At 37.6% G+C, this 19,991-nt stretch overlaps 1 protein-coding gene across 5 annotated transcripts in view; it reads right to left on the bottom strand.

The window, feature by feature from the left end:
* Positions 1–19,563, bottom strand: part of CTDSPL2 (CTD small phosphatase like 2) — an 84,431-nt gene extending 64,868 nt beyond the window's left edge. Inside the window, exons 1-2 of one of the 5 annotated variants that reach the window (XM_046008828.1) lie at positions 19,176–19,563; positions 1,504–1,681 (exon numbers count right to left, since the gene is read on the bottom strand). The gene's annotated coding sequence lies outside the window, so the exon portion shown is untranslated. The remainder of the gene's footprint in view (positions 1–1,503; positions 1,682–19,175) is intronic. The other 4 variants (XM_046008830.1, XM_046008831.1, XM_046008829.1 and 1 more) reach the window with 4 other exon arrangements.
* Positions 19,564–19,991: the final 428 nt, after the last annotated feature.

Below are 19,991 nucleotides of genomic sequence, written 5' to 3'. Positions count from 1 at the left end.
AGCCTGCATTGGGCTCTGCTCAGTGGGGCCTCTCTCTGCCTGCCTCTCTGCCTACTTGTGAGCTCTGTCAATAAATAAATAAATAGTAACAGAAATTAGTCAGATCCCATACAGTCATAAGAAAAAAAAAAAAAAAAAGAGATAGAGAAGCAAAAAAAAAGAGAGAGACAGCAGAATAAAACCCCCAACTTTTAGTCTGGCTGGCTAAGTTGGTAGCATATGTGACTCTTGATCCTGGGGTCGTGAGTTCGAGCCCCACATTGGATGTGGAGCCTACTTTAAAAAAATAAATAAAATATTGAAAAAAAAATTTAAACCCCTAACTTTCTACAGACAATAAGACTATAAAAAGATAAGTCCACAAAACCAGATCACAACTACATACTATTTCGAAGCAACCTTAAAGACATTGATACTAAACCATTTAACCAGGATTTGAAGAGAGAGAAATAAAGTGAAAAAACAGAAAAAATCATTTCAGAAATAGACTAATAAAGAAGGAACAAAGAATTAAATGAACAGAACAAAGAAAGAATATTTTCTAAAAAAGATTCAAGCAGTGCCTGGCTGGTTTAGTCAGTGGAGCATGAAACTCTTGATCTCAGGGTTCTGAGTTCAAGCCGCATGATACGTGAAGAGATTACTTAATAAAAAGATTTAAGAGAAACTGATAAATACTGAAAAATAGATCAGATACTCAAAAACAAGAGAACTTTTCAGAAATAGAAAAAGTCTGAAACCATGTATCGAAAGAAAAAGACCCGAGAATAGCAAATGTGAAGAAATAGTCTGGTACGAATTACTAGAACTTTACCGAACTTAATTAAAGAGGGAAAAATCCTTTGGTCATCTAAGCCAGATGCAGGCAAACTTTTTCTTATAAAACACAGTAAATATTTTAGGCTTGCAGACCACAGGGTGAAGGTTAAATGAAATTCAAATATCAGTCTAGACCATGCTCATTGGTTTCAATACTGTCTATGGCACTGCATAGCAAGATCATCCAAAACCAGTATGTAAGTGAATGAGCATAGCTGCTACATACAATAAAACTGTGATTACAAACACAGGCAATCAGCCCATGCTCAGCAGTATGCAGAACCCTGATGTAGGCATGCACTAAATGACTTTCTAATGGAACAAAACATTAGACTACTCTAAATTTTTCAATAGCAACACGTTATGCCAAAGAATGGAGCAATATATTTAAAATAATCAAGAAAAGAACATGTAAACCCAGGATTTTATATCCAACAAAGATAACAAGAATAATGGCCACAAACTATTATCAATGAGCAAAAACTCTAGGAATGCTGTGCCTATGGAGCCCTTGCTAAAAAATCAGAGCATTTGAGAAAACCCAATTGACTACAGATACTGCGTAAGAACTAATGGTGACTATCAAACATACAATATGCAGTCACTCATACAGCAAAAATAAAATGAAGGTTGAAAGAGAGAAAGTACAGTATGTATATTTTCTGACAATGTAAATATACTTACCTATTTAAAAAAGTGAGGGGGGCATAGAAGAACACAGCAAAGGGTATATATATGGCTTCAATAATCATATATAGGATAACAGCACTGGCATTGCTATTGTAAGACTATTATGAGATAAATCTAATTTAGTATTTAGATTTCTAATTCCAGGTCTGTCATCTACTGGGTCCTCAGGAACCTAGACACAGTATGGAACAAGAAGACAAGAGACAGACAGGAAGTTAAAAATAAAATCCCTGGAATTCTGACTATGGTCAATAAATCTCCCCAAAAAGCAAGCACTCAGTTGGACAAAATAACAAAAACCACCATTTCAGTACTCTAGAAACCAATCAAAACACTATTAACACTCCGAGAATGCTTATAAAACTGCTCAACTTTGAGTAAGAACATTAGGAGTCTGTGTCATTCTCATCTGGGGCTGCTCTATTCCTGTTTCCTCCACCTCCAAGCTCAGATGGTCTGTCAGGCTGAGGACCACCAACTTAGAGGTCATCATAAAAAGAGACTCACAAGATTTAAAGCAGTTGGGCAATGACCACACTCAGTGGTCACCAGTGTAAGTGACAGTTTTGGTATAAGTAATAATTTCTATGGCAGGCAAACTATGAGGGCCAACAGCTCTAATAGCCTGAAGTTGCAGGGGTGTAGGGACAATCACATTTCTGGCTAAGGCAGTACACATGCACAACAAAGACCAAAGAGGGCCCCATCTATACACATACTGAATCTTGCACATCAGAATTTTTTAATTTTTAAAATGTTTGCTAAGTGAAAGTAAAAAAGACATTAAATTGTCATAATAACTGGTTAAATTAAATGTTTTAATTATATGTATAGGCTACCTTTAGTTCCCATTTTGTTGAATGCCTATGTATGCCCTTTCCTCATTTTTTCCTCTAAGGATCAAAACACGAAAGTTGAAAAAGACTTTAGTTCAACTTCCCCAACCAAAGCAGTAATCTTTCAGGTAGTCTTCCTGTCTAAGATAACCTAGAATGCTCAAATACTTAAGGAGACATGAAGTTCACTACTTCCCAATGCAAGTATTTTAAAATGTTAAATGAGTCCTAACCAAAAAAACTTTTAAAGTGAACTGAATAAAACCCGCAATATACTTGGGTGCTTGGGTGGCTCAGCTGATTAAGCAACTGTCTTTGGCTCAGGTCATGATCCTGGAGTTCCTGGTTTGAGTCCCACATCAGGCTCCCTGAAGGAGCCTGCTTCTCCTGCTGACCTCTTTCTCTCTCATTCTCTCTCTCTCAAATAAATAAATAAAATCTTAAAAAAAAAAAAGTGCAATATATCAATAATTCCCTTATTTAATAAAGAAGAATTTCTAGGGGCGTCCTGGGAACTCAGTCGGTTAAGCTTCCAACTCCCGATCTCACATCAGGTCTTGATTTCAGGGTCATGAACTCAACCCCGCACCGTGCTCTACGCTGGGCCCACAGCCTACTTAGAAAGCAAATAAACAAAATAAAGAAGAATTTTAAAGAAGAATTTAACTCTAGCAATTGGCTAAGCATAACTTTCCTTGATTTAAGTCCAAAGCTTGAAAAATTTTTTCATTTTAATACTTAAAAAAAATTTTATATAACTTTTTTATTTGCCAATTATGGCTTAATTTACAGGAAGATATTTGCATTATTTGCCCGAACTCCTCAAAATAATGGAACTATATTTAATACTTCAAAAATACTTATATATCCAAATATCTCAATAAATATTTGCTAATTTAATCTCTTGGCATTTCTTGCAAATTACTAAAATCCTAAAGTAAAGGCTCAAATGCCCATGCTTACTTGAATATTGAAACATAATCCAAACAACCACACTACCAAAGCACTGTAAAAAGTACTGTGTTGGTTTTCTAGTAAGTCTCCTGTCCACTCCAGAAAACCAACCCTTAACTTATCCTTTTCAAAAATAAAGTACCTACATTTACCTGAACATGGAAAAAGTTAAATACATTAACAAACAGCTAACCTTTGTTAATTACTAGGTGCAAGGCACTGTCCTAAGTGCTTTCTAATACATTATTTCACTTTTAATCTCTCAACAACATAAAGTGGAAATGAGGTGGAAAAAATGGCAGAAGTGTTTTAAGTAACAATTTCCACGTAATTTCAATAAAAATAAGCAATAATGGTTTATTTACCACCAACAAGAAACTAAAAAATTTCAATGATTCGAATTTCCCATTAGCCTCTAAAGTTTGTTTTTCCCTCTGCTCTTTTCTAAATACATAGTCATTCATAAGTGATTTTCCTGCTGAACCCCTGTCTATACAAAGCCTTAAAATAGGGTTAACTTACAAACAGCTGTGTTTACAATTGGCAGTTGGAAGCTCAAAATAAAATTTCTCATAGAAATAGTGTTACAAATGGGGATTACAGTTCCAGGGTAGGTCCTATGGCATATTTTTACCCACAGTGTAACTGCAAAGAAAAACCTAGGGGTGTCTTGGTGGCTTAGTTTGTCAAGTGTCTGATTCTTGGTTTTGGCTGAAGTCATAACTCAAGGTCCTGGGATCGGCCCCAAATCCGGCTCTGTTCTCACTGGGAAGTCTACTTGAGATTCTCTCTCCCTCTCTCTCTACCCCCATGCCATCTATCCTTTCCTCCTCTCTCTAAAAATAAATCTTGAAAAAAAAATCTTGAACCTAAACAATTACACCAACTATATATATAGTGTGGAAAACTATATTCCTTCCATATTTCTACACCAAGCCTATTGATAGTAAAACTATCCATCTCTAGTGCTGGGAAAACTGAGCATCCAAATAAAAAATGAAACTAGATTCTTACCTTACGTTATATACAAAAATTAACTCAAAATGGATCAAAGACCTTAAGAGTTAAAACTATAGAAGTCTTAGAAGAAACAAAGGACAAGCTCATGACACTGAATTTGGCAAAGATTTCTTGGCTCTAACACCAAAGTACACGCAACAAAAGAAAAAAAAAGATAACTGAACTACATCAAAGTTAACTTTGTGCATCAAAGGATACCATCAACAGTGAAAAGGCAACCTATGGAATGAGAGAAAATATATGCAAATCATATATCTCAGTAGGGCTTAATATCCAGAATATATCTGAAAAACTTCTACAGCAACAACAACAAATAATCAAACAACTGGTTCAAAAATGGGTAAAAGACTTGAACAGATATTTCTCCAAAGAAGATATATAAATAAGCCCATCAAAAAATGCTCAACATTAGTAATCATTAGGGAAATGCAAACCAAAACCACAATGAGATACCTCTTCAACCTAGTAGGATGGCTATAATAACAAACCAGAAAATAAGAGGTGTCAACAAGGATGTGGAGAGATTGGAACTCTTGTGAACTGATTAAGAATGCAAAATGGTTCAGTCACTGTGGAAAATACTACGCAGTTCCTCAAAAAATTTAAAATAGAATTACCATATGATCTAGCAATTCTACTTCTAGATATATATACTCTATAAAGAATCGAAAGCAAACAGACATTTGTATAGCCATATTACCAGCAGCATTATTCACAATAGCCAGAAAGTGGAAGCAAAAGTATCTATCAACAGAGAAGTGGAGGGGTGCCTGGGTGGCTCAGTCAGTTGAGCATCTGCTTTCAGTTCGGGTCATGATCACAGGGTCCTGGGATGGAGTCCCATGTTCAGCTCCCTGCTAGGTGGGGAGTGTGCTTCTCCCTCTCCTGCTCCCCCTCTGCTTGTGCTCTCTCTCTCTGTCAAATAAATATATAAAATCTTTAAAAAAAAAAAAAAAAAAAAAAACAGGTAAGCAGGGAAAATGCAATAGGAACACACAATGGAATATTATTCAGCCCCAAAGAGGAAGTAAATTCTGCAATATGCTACAACATAGATGAAACTTGTTAACATTATGCTAATTAAAATAAATCAGTCACAAAAGGACAAATAATATATGATTTCACTTACATGAGATACCTACTCAAATTCAATAGAGATAAAAGTAGAATAGTGGTTGCCAGAGCCTGGAGGAAGGAAGGGAAAGAAGGGTATTATTTAACAGATACGGAGTTTCATGTTAGGAAGAAGAAAAAGTTCTGGAAATGGATAAACAGTGGTAATGGCTGTACAAGATGAATGTTAGTACTACTGAACTGTACATTTAAAAATGGTTTGGGGCACCTGGGTGGCTCAGTGGGTTAAGGCCTCTAACTTCGGCTCGGGTCACAATCCCAGAGTCCTGGGATTGAGCCCCGCGTCGGGCTCTTTGCTCAGCGGGGAGACTGCTTCCTCCTCTCTCTCTGCCTGCTTGTGATCTCTGTCAAATAAATAAATAAAATCTTTAAAAAAAAAATTTAAAAATGGTTTAAGGGCGCCTGGGTGGCTCAATGGGTTAGGTCTCCGCCTTCAGCTCAGGTCATGATCCCAGGGTCCTAGGATCGAGTACCACATCGTGCTCTCTGGTTGGCGGGGAGCCTGCTTCCCCCCTCCCCCGCCTGCCTCTCTGCCTACCTGTGATCTCTCTCTCTCTGTGTCAAATAAATAAATAAAATCTTTAAAAAAAAAAAAAAAAAAAAGGTTTCGAGCGCCTGGGTGGCTCAGAGCGTTAAGCCTCTGCCTTCGGCTCAGGTCATGATCTCAGGGTCCTGGGATCGAGTCCCGCATCGGGCTCTCTGCTCAGTGGGGAGCCTGCTTCCCTCTCTCTCTCTGCCTGCCTCTGTCTACTTGTGATCTCTCTGTGTCAAATAAATAAGTAAAATCTTTAAAAAAAATAAAAAGTTAAAAATTAAAAAAAAAAGGTTTAAAAGGTGAATTTTATGTTTTCTATATTTTACCACAACTAAAAAGGGGGGGTGGTAAAACCCTACACGTCTCCATCTAATCCCTTTCTCTGAGCCACTATGAAAATATAAGGTAAAGGTTTCCAAAAGGGTAAGAGATGGGGACTCTGGAATAGGAAAACAAAATCCCCCCCCCTTTTAAAAACTTTTCAACAAACTACATGGGGAAGAACAGAAATACAGAAAAGGGGAAAGGAAAGTACAGAAAGGGGGACATGTAAAATCTTCCCTCATACTCTGCTGTTTATATATTTACTACTTTTAAGAACCAACAAAATAACCCATAGACCAAAAAAGCGGTGGGTTGTCAGATATACAAAGTATCAAAATAGTTCATCTAAATTTGGGATAAAAAATTTTAGTATTACCTGGTTTTTCTGGGCCTTTCATTAACAGGAAATGGAATGGAAGGATAAGTAGGATTGGGAGAAAGACAGGTTTGGGGGAAAGATAAAAAAATTGTAAAGGAGGGGCTAACCATAAGGCAGTTTGGGGGTAACCGCAATATTTAGGGAAGAGGAAAAAATTTGCTCTTCCCGCTGCATGTTCCAACCGGCACCTCAACCTTCTGCCCTCGCTGGCTGTCAGAGCAATGATCACAGTGTTCCATCATCAGGCGGACCCTGCAGCACCAGACCCGGAAATATCGGGCCCCAACAGGGACTAAACTATGGAAAAGGCAGAGGGAGTTTATCCCAAGCAACCTGAGAACAAAGAAATCGTAGGACAGGAAAGCTCCTCTAATTGTGGAGTTTTGCCTAAAGATCCATTTTTATACACAACAGAAAGTTGTGAGGAAAATGCTACCAGCCTAACAATTTAAAAAACTGGGTAAACTACAAAAATCAAACTTTTCTTGAACCCATCAGAGAGCTAAGGTCACAGGACAACCAAATAAATATTCAAGAAAAGACAACTCCCCCTTAGGAAAGACAGGATGGCTCATCTACATCACTACATCATCTACATCTACATCGTTGCCTCATCTACAGCACAGCATGGGAAAAGACAGCGGGGCCATAAAAGCAGGTAAAAATAATTCATCTAAATTTGTTAATAAATTCCTTAAGGCAAAGTGGGCTGGCATATAATGTAGTACTCCTGGGAGCCCTAGACACAACAGGGCTCTATATTTGCAGTATCTTTGCCACAGACCTCCACCAGGTACTCACAATATATGGGAACATATGATTAGAAAGAATCTTCTTCTGTGGAGCAGGGCTTAAGAGAAGAGCAGCTTCTACCAGGGGAACAATATCAAAGCCCTAACTAGATCCTTCTCCCCTAAGGAAAGAAAATTTTAAAGCTGGGGGAAGAGCAGCAAGTCCAGTCACCTTCAGGGAATAAGTGAAGACATTATTAAGGATAAGGGTAGAGTCAAAGAAAAACCCTTCGACCACTGTGGGAGGGGGCAGGAAACAGTTTTGGGCCCAGAATCTTAGTATCACTGCCTTCAGAGATCTCCTACCACTACGGCAAGGCTTGGGAAACACTTTTCTAAACAAGACCTGAAAAAATGCAAGGCGTAATTTAGCACAGAGCGGCAACCACTGACAGAGCCCCATCCCTGAAGTCCAGATACATAGGGCCTACCCTACATTGAGACTGGACCAGGACGACAGACATATTCCTGATTCCACCACCAGGTGAGCAAGCACAGATCAAGACAACAGTAATCTCCCACTGGAAGAGAATCAGGAGCATCTACAGTCCACATAGAAGGACAAATGCACAAGGAAAGCCAAAAACTGAGTCAATCAGGTAAACTACGAAACACTTTTTCATGCCTCAATTTCTAGCTAATGGACAATGTACCACTAGAGAGGTTTGAAATCAATGGTGCACTTAAAATATTCTTTGCAAAGAAAAAATTTTTGCAACAACAAAACCAAAACTCAACTAATCCAGACCCCCTACACTAAGAAGCCGGGTCTCTACTGTCCTATTCACGATACCTAGCATTTGATAAAATACTGCAAGACACACAAAGAAGAAATATATAACCCACTGTCAAGAGACAAAGCATTCAACAGAACCAAAAATCACTGAGGACAAAAACAGAAAAGTCAATGAAACCAAAAGTTAATTTTTAGAAAAGATCAGTAAAACTGATAAACCTCTAGCAAGACTGAGGGGGGAAAAAAAGACACAAATTACAAATATCAGGAAAGGAAAGATGAAAATCACTACACATCCCACAGACATTACAGGAACAATAATGGAATACTACAAGGAACTTTATGCCCATATATTCAACAATTTAGAAGAAATGGTCAAATTCCTCAAAAAACATGAACCAACAAGGCTCACAGAAGAATAGGTAACCTAGGGGCACCTGGGTGGCTCAGTGGGTTAAGCCTCTGCCTTCGATCAGGTCGTGATCTCGGGCTCCTGGAATGGGGCCCTGCATTGGGCTCTCTGCTCAGTGGGGAGCCTGCTTACCTCTCTCTCTCTCTGCCTCTGCCTACTGGCAATCTCTCTGTCAAATAAATAAATAAAATCTTTAAAAAAAAAAAAAGAATAGATAACCGTAACTGTCCTATATCTATTTAAAAAATTGAAATTATAGGAAAAGTGTCCAACACACGGGTGCAGATGACACCACTGGAAAGTCCTACCAAACATTTAAAACAAAAACAAAACACCAAATTGACACAAACTCTTTTAGAAAAAGGAAGGGAACACTTCTCAACTCATTTCATGAGGTCAGCATCACCTTAATAACAAAATTAAATGATACATATTAACTAGGCCAAATATCAATAAGAAACTGCCAATACTATACCTGCTATAACCTAGTAGTATTATTTAAACTTAAAATACAAAGGAAAGAGTTCTGAACATGCATATATTGCTTCATCCCAGTAATTTTATTTATGTTAGAATTTAATATATCCTCTAGGTTTTCTGTGGAGTTCCACTAGATATGTTCTTTTCTATTATAAGTAATATAGAATAAAACAAGTAAAGATTGGGAAATGAGCACACTAGGGAAATAAATCCACTACTAACAAATGAAAATGGTACAATTTAAGTAGATTACATCATAAAACAAACATAGCAATGGGGCCAATGACATGTTAAGCCTAAGAACTCATGACATTGGGGTGGGGGATGAGGGAGTATATAATGTAAAACATTTCCACTTTTTTCAACATTTAAACCAGACCTCATTACAGGAACAGAAAAAGCTGATTGCTCAGCAATCTGAAACTAGGCAATGAAGTTTGCTTTCTATTTACCTGCAGGCCAGCTAAAAGGTTTAGGAAAGTGGGGTGGGGGCAGAGAAAGCCTATTCCAAATGTTCACTATCAATTACAAAATTAATTCTGCTAGTTTCTCTATCCCCTTTATATTTCAGACTCACATCCAGCAGCCTTCTCAACACTTCTCAACACACTCAACACGTGGCACCTCAAATTCAACTTACCCAAAACTGAACTCACTTTCCCACCCAACTCCCACATCAAACTCAAACCTATTCTTCCTACTATATATTTTCTACTATATTCCTTTTTTTTTTAAGTTTATTTAAGCAATTTCTACACCCAATGTGGGGCTCAAACTCTTGACTCCAAGATCAAAAGCCACATGCTCTGCAGAATGAGCCAGCCAGGAGCCCCTCCTATATTTTTGATCACAAGTAATGCTTCTATCATCTACCTAATCAACCAAACCAGAAACCACCCTAAACATCCCACCCATTCCTTCTCTCTCTTGTCTCCTATGTCAATCACCACATCCTTATTATTTAATCTCTGAAACATTTCTTAGTCTTGTCCCCCTTTAAATCCATCCTCCACACTCCACAAATCTGCCTGTTCCTTCTCATTAACTACCTTCAAAATAAAGATTAAACTCCAGTATTTTATGTAAAACCCTATACAATACACCTCCCCCAAGTGTTTTTTCATTGCTATTTGCTGCCCCACTCTATGTGCCCTGATGATTAGTTTCCTGACCACAATGTGCTGTATCCTGCTTCTGCTTTTCTCTACCTCAAACATTCTTCCAACTAAACTAATTCTTATCTTCATCACTGAAAGCTCAGCTCTAGTAACATGCACCCTGGTAAGGTAAGTAAACACCTCCACATCCATAAGCCTAAGGTAAACCTATGATTATCTCTACTTAAGCTCTCCACAAATCCTACTGAAATAATCTAAATATCTTTAGCTCCACTAGACTGTAAGAGTCTTGAAGGCAAAAACCTTATCTGTAACTCCAGTAACCTAGTACAAAAGAAAACTCAATCTCTGTTGAACTGAACCATAATTTTTCTCATTTTCCTCAGAGACGAGAGAATGGAGGGAAAAAACTGTCACTAAAACATAAACAATCCTCACTGCAGCAATCAATTCCTGCTCACAAAAAGAGGCCTATAAATAAAACTAAAATGTTCCTTCCTCATAAGATTTCCTTCCTCTTCACAAAATCCCTGATTCCAAGCAATATATGAAGCAAACAATTACAGTTACAAATTATCTTGTGTTAAGATTATAATAATGTTACAAGCATAAACTCAATAATTTGCTACTGAGGTCTTGAGTTCACAAATTTCTATCAAAACAACAAAAGAGCACACTGCATATATAAAGGATTCCTAACAAATCAGCTAGGACTAAACGGATGTACGTCCTTTAAACAAGTATTTGCTGAATAAAGCAGAGAAGAGGGAAATAAAAGTAGGTAAAAAATATAAAGAAAACTAGAAACATCAGAAATCAAACTTTAAAGGAAAAGTCTGGGTTTTCCCATAAAATTTAGGTAAATATAAATAATATATTAACTATATAAAGAATAAATGCATGCAAGGTTATGGAATAGCCTCCTCAGGGAGATACTGAAGGGGTAACAGGGAGGTACCAGTACCGAATCTACCACTAGTTAGCTATAACACTGATCAGGCAATGATTAAGTCATACAATCATTCTAGCATTTCATTTCCTCAACAGCATAAATTGTTACCGGACATCAGATCTGTGCATTTCACCACATGTAAATTTAAAAAAAAAAAAAAAAAAAAAAAAAAAAAGGCTGCCAAAATGGGAAATGAGTCATTAACTCATCTGAGCTATTTTCATCCTTGTATTACATACAATCCATCCCACAGCACCCTAATTAAGACAAACATTTACTACATGTCAAAAAAAAAAACTCCAAAATAGTTCATCATTAATAAAACAAAGACTTTACTGGACTAGATGACCCCTTTGGTCTCCATTAGCTCTAGAGTTCTATGGGTTTGTTAAATTTATACTATTACAAATGGTATCACTACTAAATTTATATTAAAAATTATATTATGAAAGAAAAATTAAAATCACTACCTTCATTGATACCAAATAACAATTTCAAAAGTGTCAGCATCGGTTTTCGAGGTCTATATTTCTAGCCTGACTAAGCTGAAATCAACAGCTTCAGGTATTGCAACTGTCCTCTTAATCTCCACTACTTCCCTAAGTTTTCATTAAAAGACTTCAGAGAAGGAAGAGATTTCTCTGTCTCTCCCACTTATCACCTAATAAAAGTCAAAAGTCAACTAGAGCAGGAGGAGTTAAGTAGAGGGTATTATATAAGCATCAATTCCAATACAAGGAGAGTTTTCTTCAAATCCTTCACTAAAAAAGTGTGTGATAAAGATAGGTGGTCTTTGGAGTTATTATTATCTTTTATACATGACTTGGTCTTTTTTTTTTTAAGATTTTATTTATTTATTTGACAGGCAGAGATCACAAGTAGGCAGAGAGGAGGCAGAGAGAGGGTGGGGAAGCAGGCTCCCTGCTGAGCAGAGCCGGATGTGGGGCTTGATCCCAGGACTCTGGGATCATGACCTGAGCCAAAGGCAGAGGCTTTAACCCACTAAGACATCCAGGCGCCCCTGACTTGGTCTTTTTAATTTTTTATTTATATATTTGACAGAGACAGCGAGAGAGGGAACATAAGCAGGGGGAGTGGGAGTGGGAGAAGCAGGCTTCCCGCTGAGCAGGGAGCCTGATTCAGGAAAAGATCCCAGGGTCCTGGGATCATGACCTGAGCTGAAGGTAGACATTTAACGACTGAGCCACCCAGGCACCCCTGACTTGGTCTTTTTTTATTAGCTAACATTATAGGAGTCCTCAGAAACTACAAAAATTAATAAACTTACAGTCAAAAGCATTTCTCAAAATACAGAGAAAATACAAAAAATAAAAGAGCTGCTGAGTTATGTTAATAAAATTATGTTTTTTTAAAATTTAAAAATTATGTTTTTTTCCTCTCAAAGTTTTCTTTGATGAACAATAACAACAAGGAATGGTTTTTCTAAATCCATGATCAATTATTTTTCTCTGGAGAAACAAAATATGTGGATTGTTAAATTAGTGATGATTAAAAGACTATATGAGAATAGAGAGCATTATTCAGTTATTTTCAGTAATTCAGTAATTATTCAGTAATTATTCAGTAATAATTCAGTAATTATTCAGTTAATCACTGAAAATACTTACTAAGGGACAGTTTTTCAGATATATGTTTTAAAATACTACTAACAGTACCCCAACTTAAAACCTAGTATATCCTCAGTAGAAATACCGTTGGGGCAAAATCAATGTATGTTATGGATAGCATGAGGTAGTTATGTCCTGTTGAGAACATTTTTTTTTCTTTAACCTAATCTTTAATAGAATAGTAATCTGGAGATTGTTTTAATTTTAACTACCTTCAATAAATACACTTTAAACATCTTGTAAAAAGGGCATTCAACTACATGGTTATGAAAGAAATTCCCTAAATTACACTTTATAACATAATGTGTTAGCAAAAATATTTCTGAATTTTTTAAATTTCTGAATTCTTAATAATTGAGTACTATAGAGTACTATAGTATTCATGAGAAACTTTTATTTTTCCTCAAAAAGCACACAGGAATTTTGTCACTCTATTCTATCATTTTTCACCATATTACTTCCTTTGGAGAACATTTATATATTCCAACATTTTTGCTTTTTAATTTGTTGGGTCACCCATATATATATACATTACAATGTACTTATTAGATACATTAACAAGGAAAATTGGAAAATAAAAAAAGTGAATTTAATTTTAGCAGTATTTTCCAAAGAGTGCTTTTTATTTAAGTAGTTCTCATCAAAACTGGGAAAGAGGAAAAATATGGCTACTTATTTATATTCTCTGATTAAAACTTCTATTTAAAGAAAATTAATTTTATATTAAACCTACTCTCAGGCCAGTAGAAATCTGAAACCTGCAGAAAACATTAATTTATAAAGAACCAGTGAGGGGCGCCTGGATGGCTCAATGGATTAAGCTGCTGCCTTCGGCTCAGGTCATGATCTCAGGGTCCGCAGGGAGCCTGCTTCCTCCTCTCTCTCTGCCTGCCTCTCTGCCTACTTGTGATCGCTCTCTCTGTCAAATAAATAAATAAAATCTTAAAAAAAAAAAAAAAAAAGAACCAATGAGATGTTGACCAAAAGGAAAATAACTAAAAATCTTTAAAATTATGTAGTAGGGGCGCCTGGGTGGCTCAGTGGGTTAAAGGCTCTGCCTTCGGCTCAGGTCGTGATCCCACGGTCCTGCGATCGAGCCCCGCATCGGGCTCTCTGCTCAAGCCGGGAGCCTGCTTCCTCCTCTCTGCCTGCCTCTCTGCCTACTTGTGATCTCTGTCTGTTAAATCAATAAATAAAGTCTTAAAAAAAAAAAATAAAAAAAAATAAAATAAAATTATGTAGTAAAAACACCATGGCCTTTGTCCAAAATACATTTATAGTATCTGAAATAATCCCTACTATCCTTACACTACCTACCACATAAAAACTAGTCATTTTGATGGAAAGAAACTAAAGACAAGCTCTATGAAGGGTGAATTTTTTTTTTAAGTAAACTTTTTTTTTAAGTAAAAGTTTAAGTAAACTTTTTTAAGTAAAAGTCACATATTCTATGGGCTGAAGCTACCCAGGCACCCAGAGGGAATTTCTATTTAAATCACTAATAGGGCACCCGGCTGGCAGTCGGTAGAGCATGGAACTCTTGATCTTGGGGTCATGAGTTCGAGTCCCACGTTGGGGACACAGATTTCTTAAAAATAAAATCTTTAAAAGTAAATAAATAAATAATCAGTCAAAGACAAGGTATAATCGTAATTCTCTAACAGAAATACCTTTTGTTTGCTGTGACTAAAAAAATAAAATAAAAAGGTATATTTCCTTATTTCCCAATAAGGAAAAAGTGCATGATTGTTTGAAATGTGATTGTAAATATTTTTCAAATTATTTTTATCAGTATCTCAGAAAATTAAAGGATTGTATAATTATTTTATTTAACAAAATACACTAAAGCAGGCACTTGTAATATCAGTGAGAGGTTAATCATACATACATACATAATCATACATAATACATACATAAAGCAGGCACTTGTAATATCAGTGAGAGGTTAATCATACATGATACCAGGAAGAAAGCAATTATTACTAAAACAAATAATCGTAGTTTTTTCCTCAACTAAAAAGATACTTACACATTCTGGATATTTTTAACAAGTAATATACTCAGGGCGCCTGGGTGGCTCAGTTGGTTAAGTGTCTGCCTTCAGCTCAGGTCATGAACCCAGAGTCCAGGGACTGAGCCCCCATCTGCTTCTCCTTCTCCTTCTGCCCTCCCCCACACCCTGCTCATGCGTGCTCTCTCAAATAAATAAATAAAATCTTAAAAAAACATAAGGCATACTTTTAAATTCCTACTTAAAGATTACTTAAACTGGTCGACATGAGAAACTTAAAATATCAGGTTATGCTGCTAACAGGGTCTTAATCTTCCCTTTATTTACTTTTAGCCAGAGCTCTGCTTTTTTACTTTCCAAAAAATTTTGTTTTAAAGATTTTATTTATTGAAGAGAGACAGAGAGAGAGTGAGCGAGCTCGAGTGCATGAGCAGAGGGAGGGGCAAAGGGAGAAACAAACTCCCTGCTGAGCAAGGACCCTGGGATCAGGCCCTCCTTCAAAGGCAGACAGACCCTTAACCAACTGAGTCACTCAGGCGCTCCCCGCTCCCGAGAATTTCTTTATATGTAAGTACTTAGTCCAAAGAAAAGAAATTCTTCCTACACTATATAAGCAACTATTACTAAATATTAATCTCAATTACTTCTGAAGTATTTAAGAGGCTTTTAACAGCACAGCTTTATGTTTCTTTAAAGTAGTAAACACATTTCCTTGTACTAAAATTATTACAGCTATTACAAAAACCTGATTGCTAGAACCTCAAGTCAAAGTACTGCTGATGATTCATGTTTAATCTAGACATACTTCCTTTCCTACAATGTCCCTCAATTAATACAGGAGAGTTTATGAATACCATAAAATAGGGGATCCAAAATATACTCAACCGGCGTATAGTGACCTTATAATAAAGTTAAAAGACTCATTATGTAAAAATTTTACAACACTATTTTTTTTAGTGGCATACCAGAGTTTCCCTTCACTCTTCTAAAAATACCATACTAACTGGGGGACCTGCAGATGAGGGTAACAAACAAAAGGGCTGGCCAAACCTACAAGCCTATTTGTATTTACGGTTCTACCATTCTTTAGACCACACTTAGTTTCACCCCTCATTACTGTCAGATTCACAAGATTCCTAAAGGACCCCAAGAAACCCAAGCTTCTCACTACAACTCAACCCCCACCATGCCTTTCTCTGCTAGACAGTGTTCCTATATGCCACACCTCTCCTGATCAGTGAGTACATAAAAGGTTACTTCTACATGCCACTGCCTCTGGACCCTTACCTGTTTGTGGTATCAGCAAGTTTATTTGATAAACTAATATGGGATAATACTGCAAATAAAAGATAATAGCTTAAAGTTTCTCTTCCAGGGAATTTATGATTTTAAACAGATCATTTAAAAAAGAATTCCATAACACACAGGAGAGACACAAAGTTTGGCATTGGCAATTCTCACACTACAGTCGATCACCTAATCTACCTATCTGTAATGGAGATCCAGTTACAATTTAACACAGTTTAAACTAAAAATTAATGTAGTCCTATACAACCAGTACTGAATATATGTCTGGCTTAGATATATACCTCATGGGAAATGTCAAATAAGTGAAAACCAGAACTACAACTGTATGGTTTTATCTTAAGTCCTGTATCTGTTAAATCTTCTCGTTTTCAAAGCAGAGTAAATGACCCGTTGTAGTTAATCCAGTTAAAGAAGTCAGGTAATTTTTTTTAATTTTTAAAAAATTTTAAGTAATCTCTATTTACCTCTAATGTGGAGCTTGAACTCACAACTTCAAGATCAAGAGTTGCATGCTCTATCAACTGGGTCAAGCAGGTGCCCCTAAAATGGTCGGATAACTTTTTAACCTACCCAGAATAACTACTTTAGCATACCATTTATGAGTCCTTCTCAGAACATTTGATATTTACGAGTTAGTGTCTTTTCTGCTTTATGCTTTTCACGGCAGCTTGGTAAGGTTCAAATATAATTACAGACTGTTTACTTCAAATTCTAACAAACCACTTTATTCTTTATTGCATTAATCCAAAGTACAGTCTCCTATGACTGAGATAATTTAATACCATTTCATTCAATCTGCAATTAATACAAGTCTAAAGCTTAGTACATCTTTCTGAACAACAGGTCCAAGTTATTTTTTTAAAACCAGAACTGTATGGATTTTGTTCTGCAATAATCTTGTGAAGAAACCTCTAGACCAGAAATCTCAAACATGAGAATAGTTAAATAAATTTGGGAGAGAAAAAAATTCTTTTAATTAAGAATTAAGAAATTCTTAATTTCTTAACAGTGGAAAAAGAATACCATTACTAGCACAAATGAAATGCTGGAGACATTATGTAGAATATTATGTAGAATTATGTAGAATCCTATTTTTCTATACAACCCTATTTGGAATTTCTTTACAGCTACAAGTCCACAGAGATTAAGGACTATACCACTTAGAGCTCTTAACAACCTTTCAACCCACACTGAGAAGAGTATGAAAAGAGCACAGGTACTCTATGAATGCAGAATTAAAACAATTTGGGAGAATTCTTGAAGACAAAATCTATTTACAATTTACAATCTATTTAATAGATTTACTATCTATTTACAATTACAAAATTGATTTCCTTAACTCAGCTATCTATAAATCAATTTTTACTTAAAACGGTACTTTATAAACTACCCAAAAAGGTCATTAAAATAGAAATAAAACCTACACCAGCCCACTAATTTACATTACTTTAAGTCACATATTTGGCCCTGTTCTTTAAACAAATAGGCTCAGCAAGTATTCAATATGCCCTCACCTTCACTTCCCATCCCCTATTCTTTCAGTCTTAGAAGGCAAGTATGAGGTTCAAGTCAATACTAAAAGACTGCTTCACCTAAGAGCTACTTTTGCTTTGACTTTCTTTATGACCTTGGGGGGGGAATCTACCAAATGACAACTATAATGAAGTTGGCATGCTCTTGTTTATCACTGAAATTTAACCCCAGTATGCTAACATTAGTGAAGTCTTCTAAAGTGAACCTAGAGAACTGAAAACCTTTGAGTTATAAACGTCGACTGATATGTAACATGAACCATATTTTTAAAAATTTAATTTGACTAGTTAAAGGGGGAAAAAAAACCTATCAATGCCCCAAATTCAGTAAGATGGAAAACAAATTCTGAAAACACCAACAGCCTCCTCATTTCTTCTCTTTAGGACAACTGGTCTGCAAGGTTAAAAAAAGGGGGGAGGGGACATAAAACTAGCTTTAACTAGCAGCTTCCTTGCTTTTATAAGGATTCCATTTGGACAACAAACGAAAATTAAAAACTTGGCAAAGAATGGGGAAACTGTATATAAAGAAACCTACAATCTGAAAACTACTAAGATAAATCTATCATTTAAGCCACTAATTCGTATACCCATATTGGGCAGTAATCATGGTACTGCTTTATTAGCAATAGAAAAATAAATCCTTGCCTTGGAGGAACATTCACTAAGTACATTTCATTTCAGGATCTTAGGGCAGTTTATGAGCAGTATCTCTTTAGGCTTCCCTAAGGTACTCTAAAGTGCTTAACATCATTCACACATCCAGCCACCACTAGGGTGAGAAGTAAATAAACACGATTTACTTATGCAATTATTTACCACAGAATTCTAGTCAAGAATGAAAAAGTAAACATCCACATAGTCATTTAACACCCAAAGAAAGCGTCGAATACTACGGCCTATAAGATTCACCCTTAACTGACCACTACAGAAACCACAGGCCTTCCACATTGGGCTGTCCTTTACTACCACTCTTGATTCGAGAAAGTAACAATGTCAACTCAACATTTTATCAGTACAGAAGATAAACAGAACTTGATGAAATCTCTAATTCCAGATCCTTAAAAGATGTTTATAAAAACTGAGAAAGAGCAACGCCCCCCTAAAAGCGCCCTACTAGAAAGAATGAAATATCGAAAACATTAGGTGGGCCAAGGTTAGAAAAGCTGATCTAACCCAATTACCCGGAGGGACCACAGGGTTTGGGACTACGAACGTGAGATCGGGGTGGGGGTGGGTAGCAAAGTGAAATCTAACCCCAGAAATCACAACACAGGCCGCAGCCTGGGAGCTGAAGCTGGCGGGAAGTGAGCTCCCTTTCTGTTCCCAGGGGAAAGTCCAGAGAAGAGCGGCTCCACAAGGCGCACTTACAAGGCGCCAATAGTGCATGCCTACCAAGGCACCGGAGCCGCTGGAGAACCGGGTTAAGAAGGGGAGGAGACCCCGGCAGACGGCCCTGGAAGAGGAGGAGGACTAAGGTTGGAAGCAGCGGCAGTGTCTGGACGAGGGGGATTACCTAACTGTGACGACAGAGAAGTGTCCTCAGGCTCCGGCGATGGTCCCGACTGCGCAATGTGTGGTGTCTTTCCCGCTTAGCCCGCAGCAGCAACAGAACCAGCTCCTTCAGCCAGTCGCCATTTCCCGCCTACCGACCTGCTGCACCGCACGGACAGAGACCCGGATGGAAAGCGGCCTCTCCGCGCAAGCGCCTTGACTTCCTCCTCCCCCTCCCGCCACAATTCCGCGTGGTGGGAGGGAAGGAATGCGGGAGGCCTGAGAGGCAAAAAAAAAACCAAAACCAAAACCAAAAACAAAAAACCAAAAACCAAAAAACAAACAACTTTTACTTCCGTAAAGAGCGTTGGAGTTCCTGCCGCCAGAAGAAGCTCACAAGCCAGATTCCCGACAAAAATTGAACGCAGGCCCTTAGGACCGAATGGAGGAACAAGGACAAAACCAATCAGGATACGCCAGGGCCTGGGGGTTATTTGTACTTTAGGGGCCTCCGTAGCTGGTTGTGTAGTGATTGCAGGGGGAGTAGGGAGTAAAGCGTTGCGAGTGAAGAGGCGGGGATCCAAAGGACGGTTTTTCCTCCCGCGGCTAACGGAACTGCTTAGGCTGGTGGGAGGGGGAGGGCGCCCTCGCCCCGGAGGCGGGGCTTGGGAACGCGGCGCTCACCCGGGCGTCTCGGGTTTAGTAACTCTGGCGAGCCAGGTGGGTGGAGCCAAGTGGGACGGGGTGGGACTAACGCCTTGGCGCGCTGGAGAAGATGGTGTGCCGAGAGCGCTGCCCGAGGCCGTGATGAGATGAATCCTTTCATCTTTCCAGGGAT

Source organism: Meles meles, chromosome 6, assembly GCF_922984935.1.
Source record: "Meles meles chromosome 6, mMelMel3.1 paternal haplotype, whole genome shotgun sequence".
NCBI classification, from domain to species: domain Eukaryota; kingdom Metazoa; phylum Chordata; class Mammalia; order Carnivora; family Mustelidae; genus Meles; species Meles meles.
This window is presented reverse-complemented; position numbering and strand designations above follow the sequence as displayed.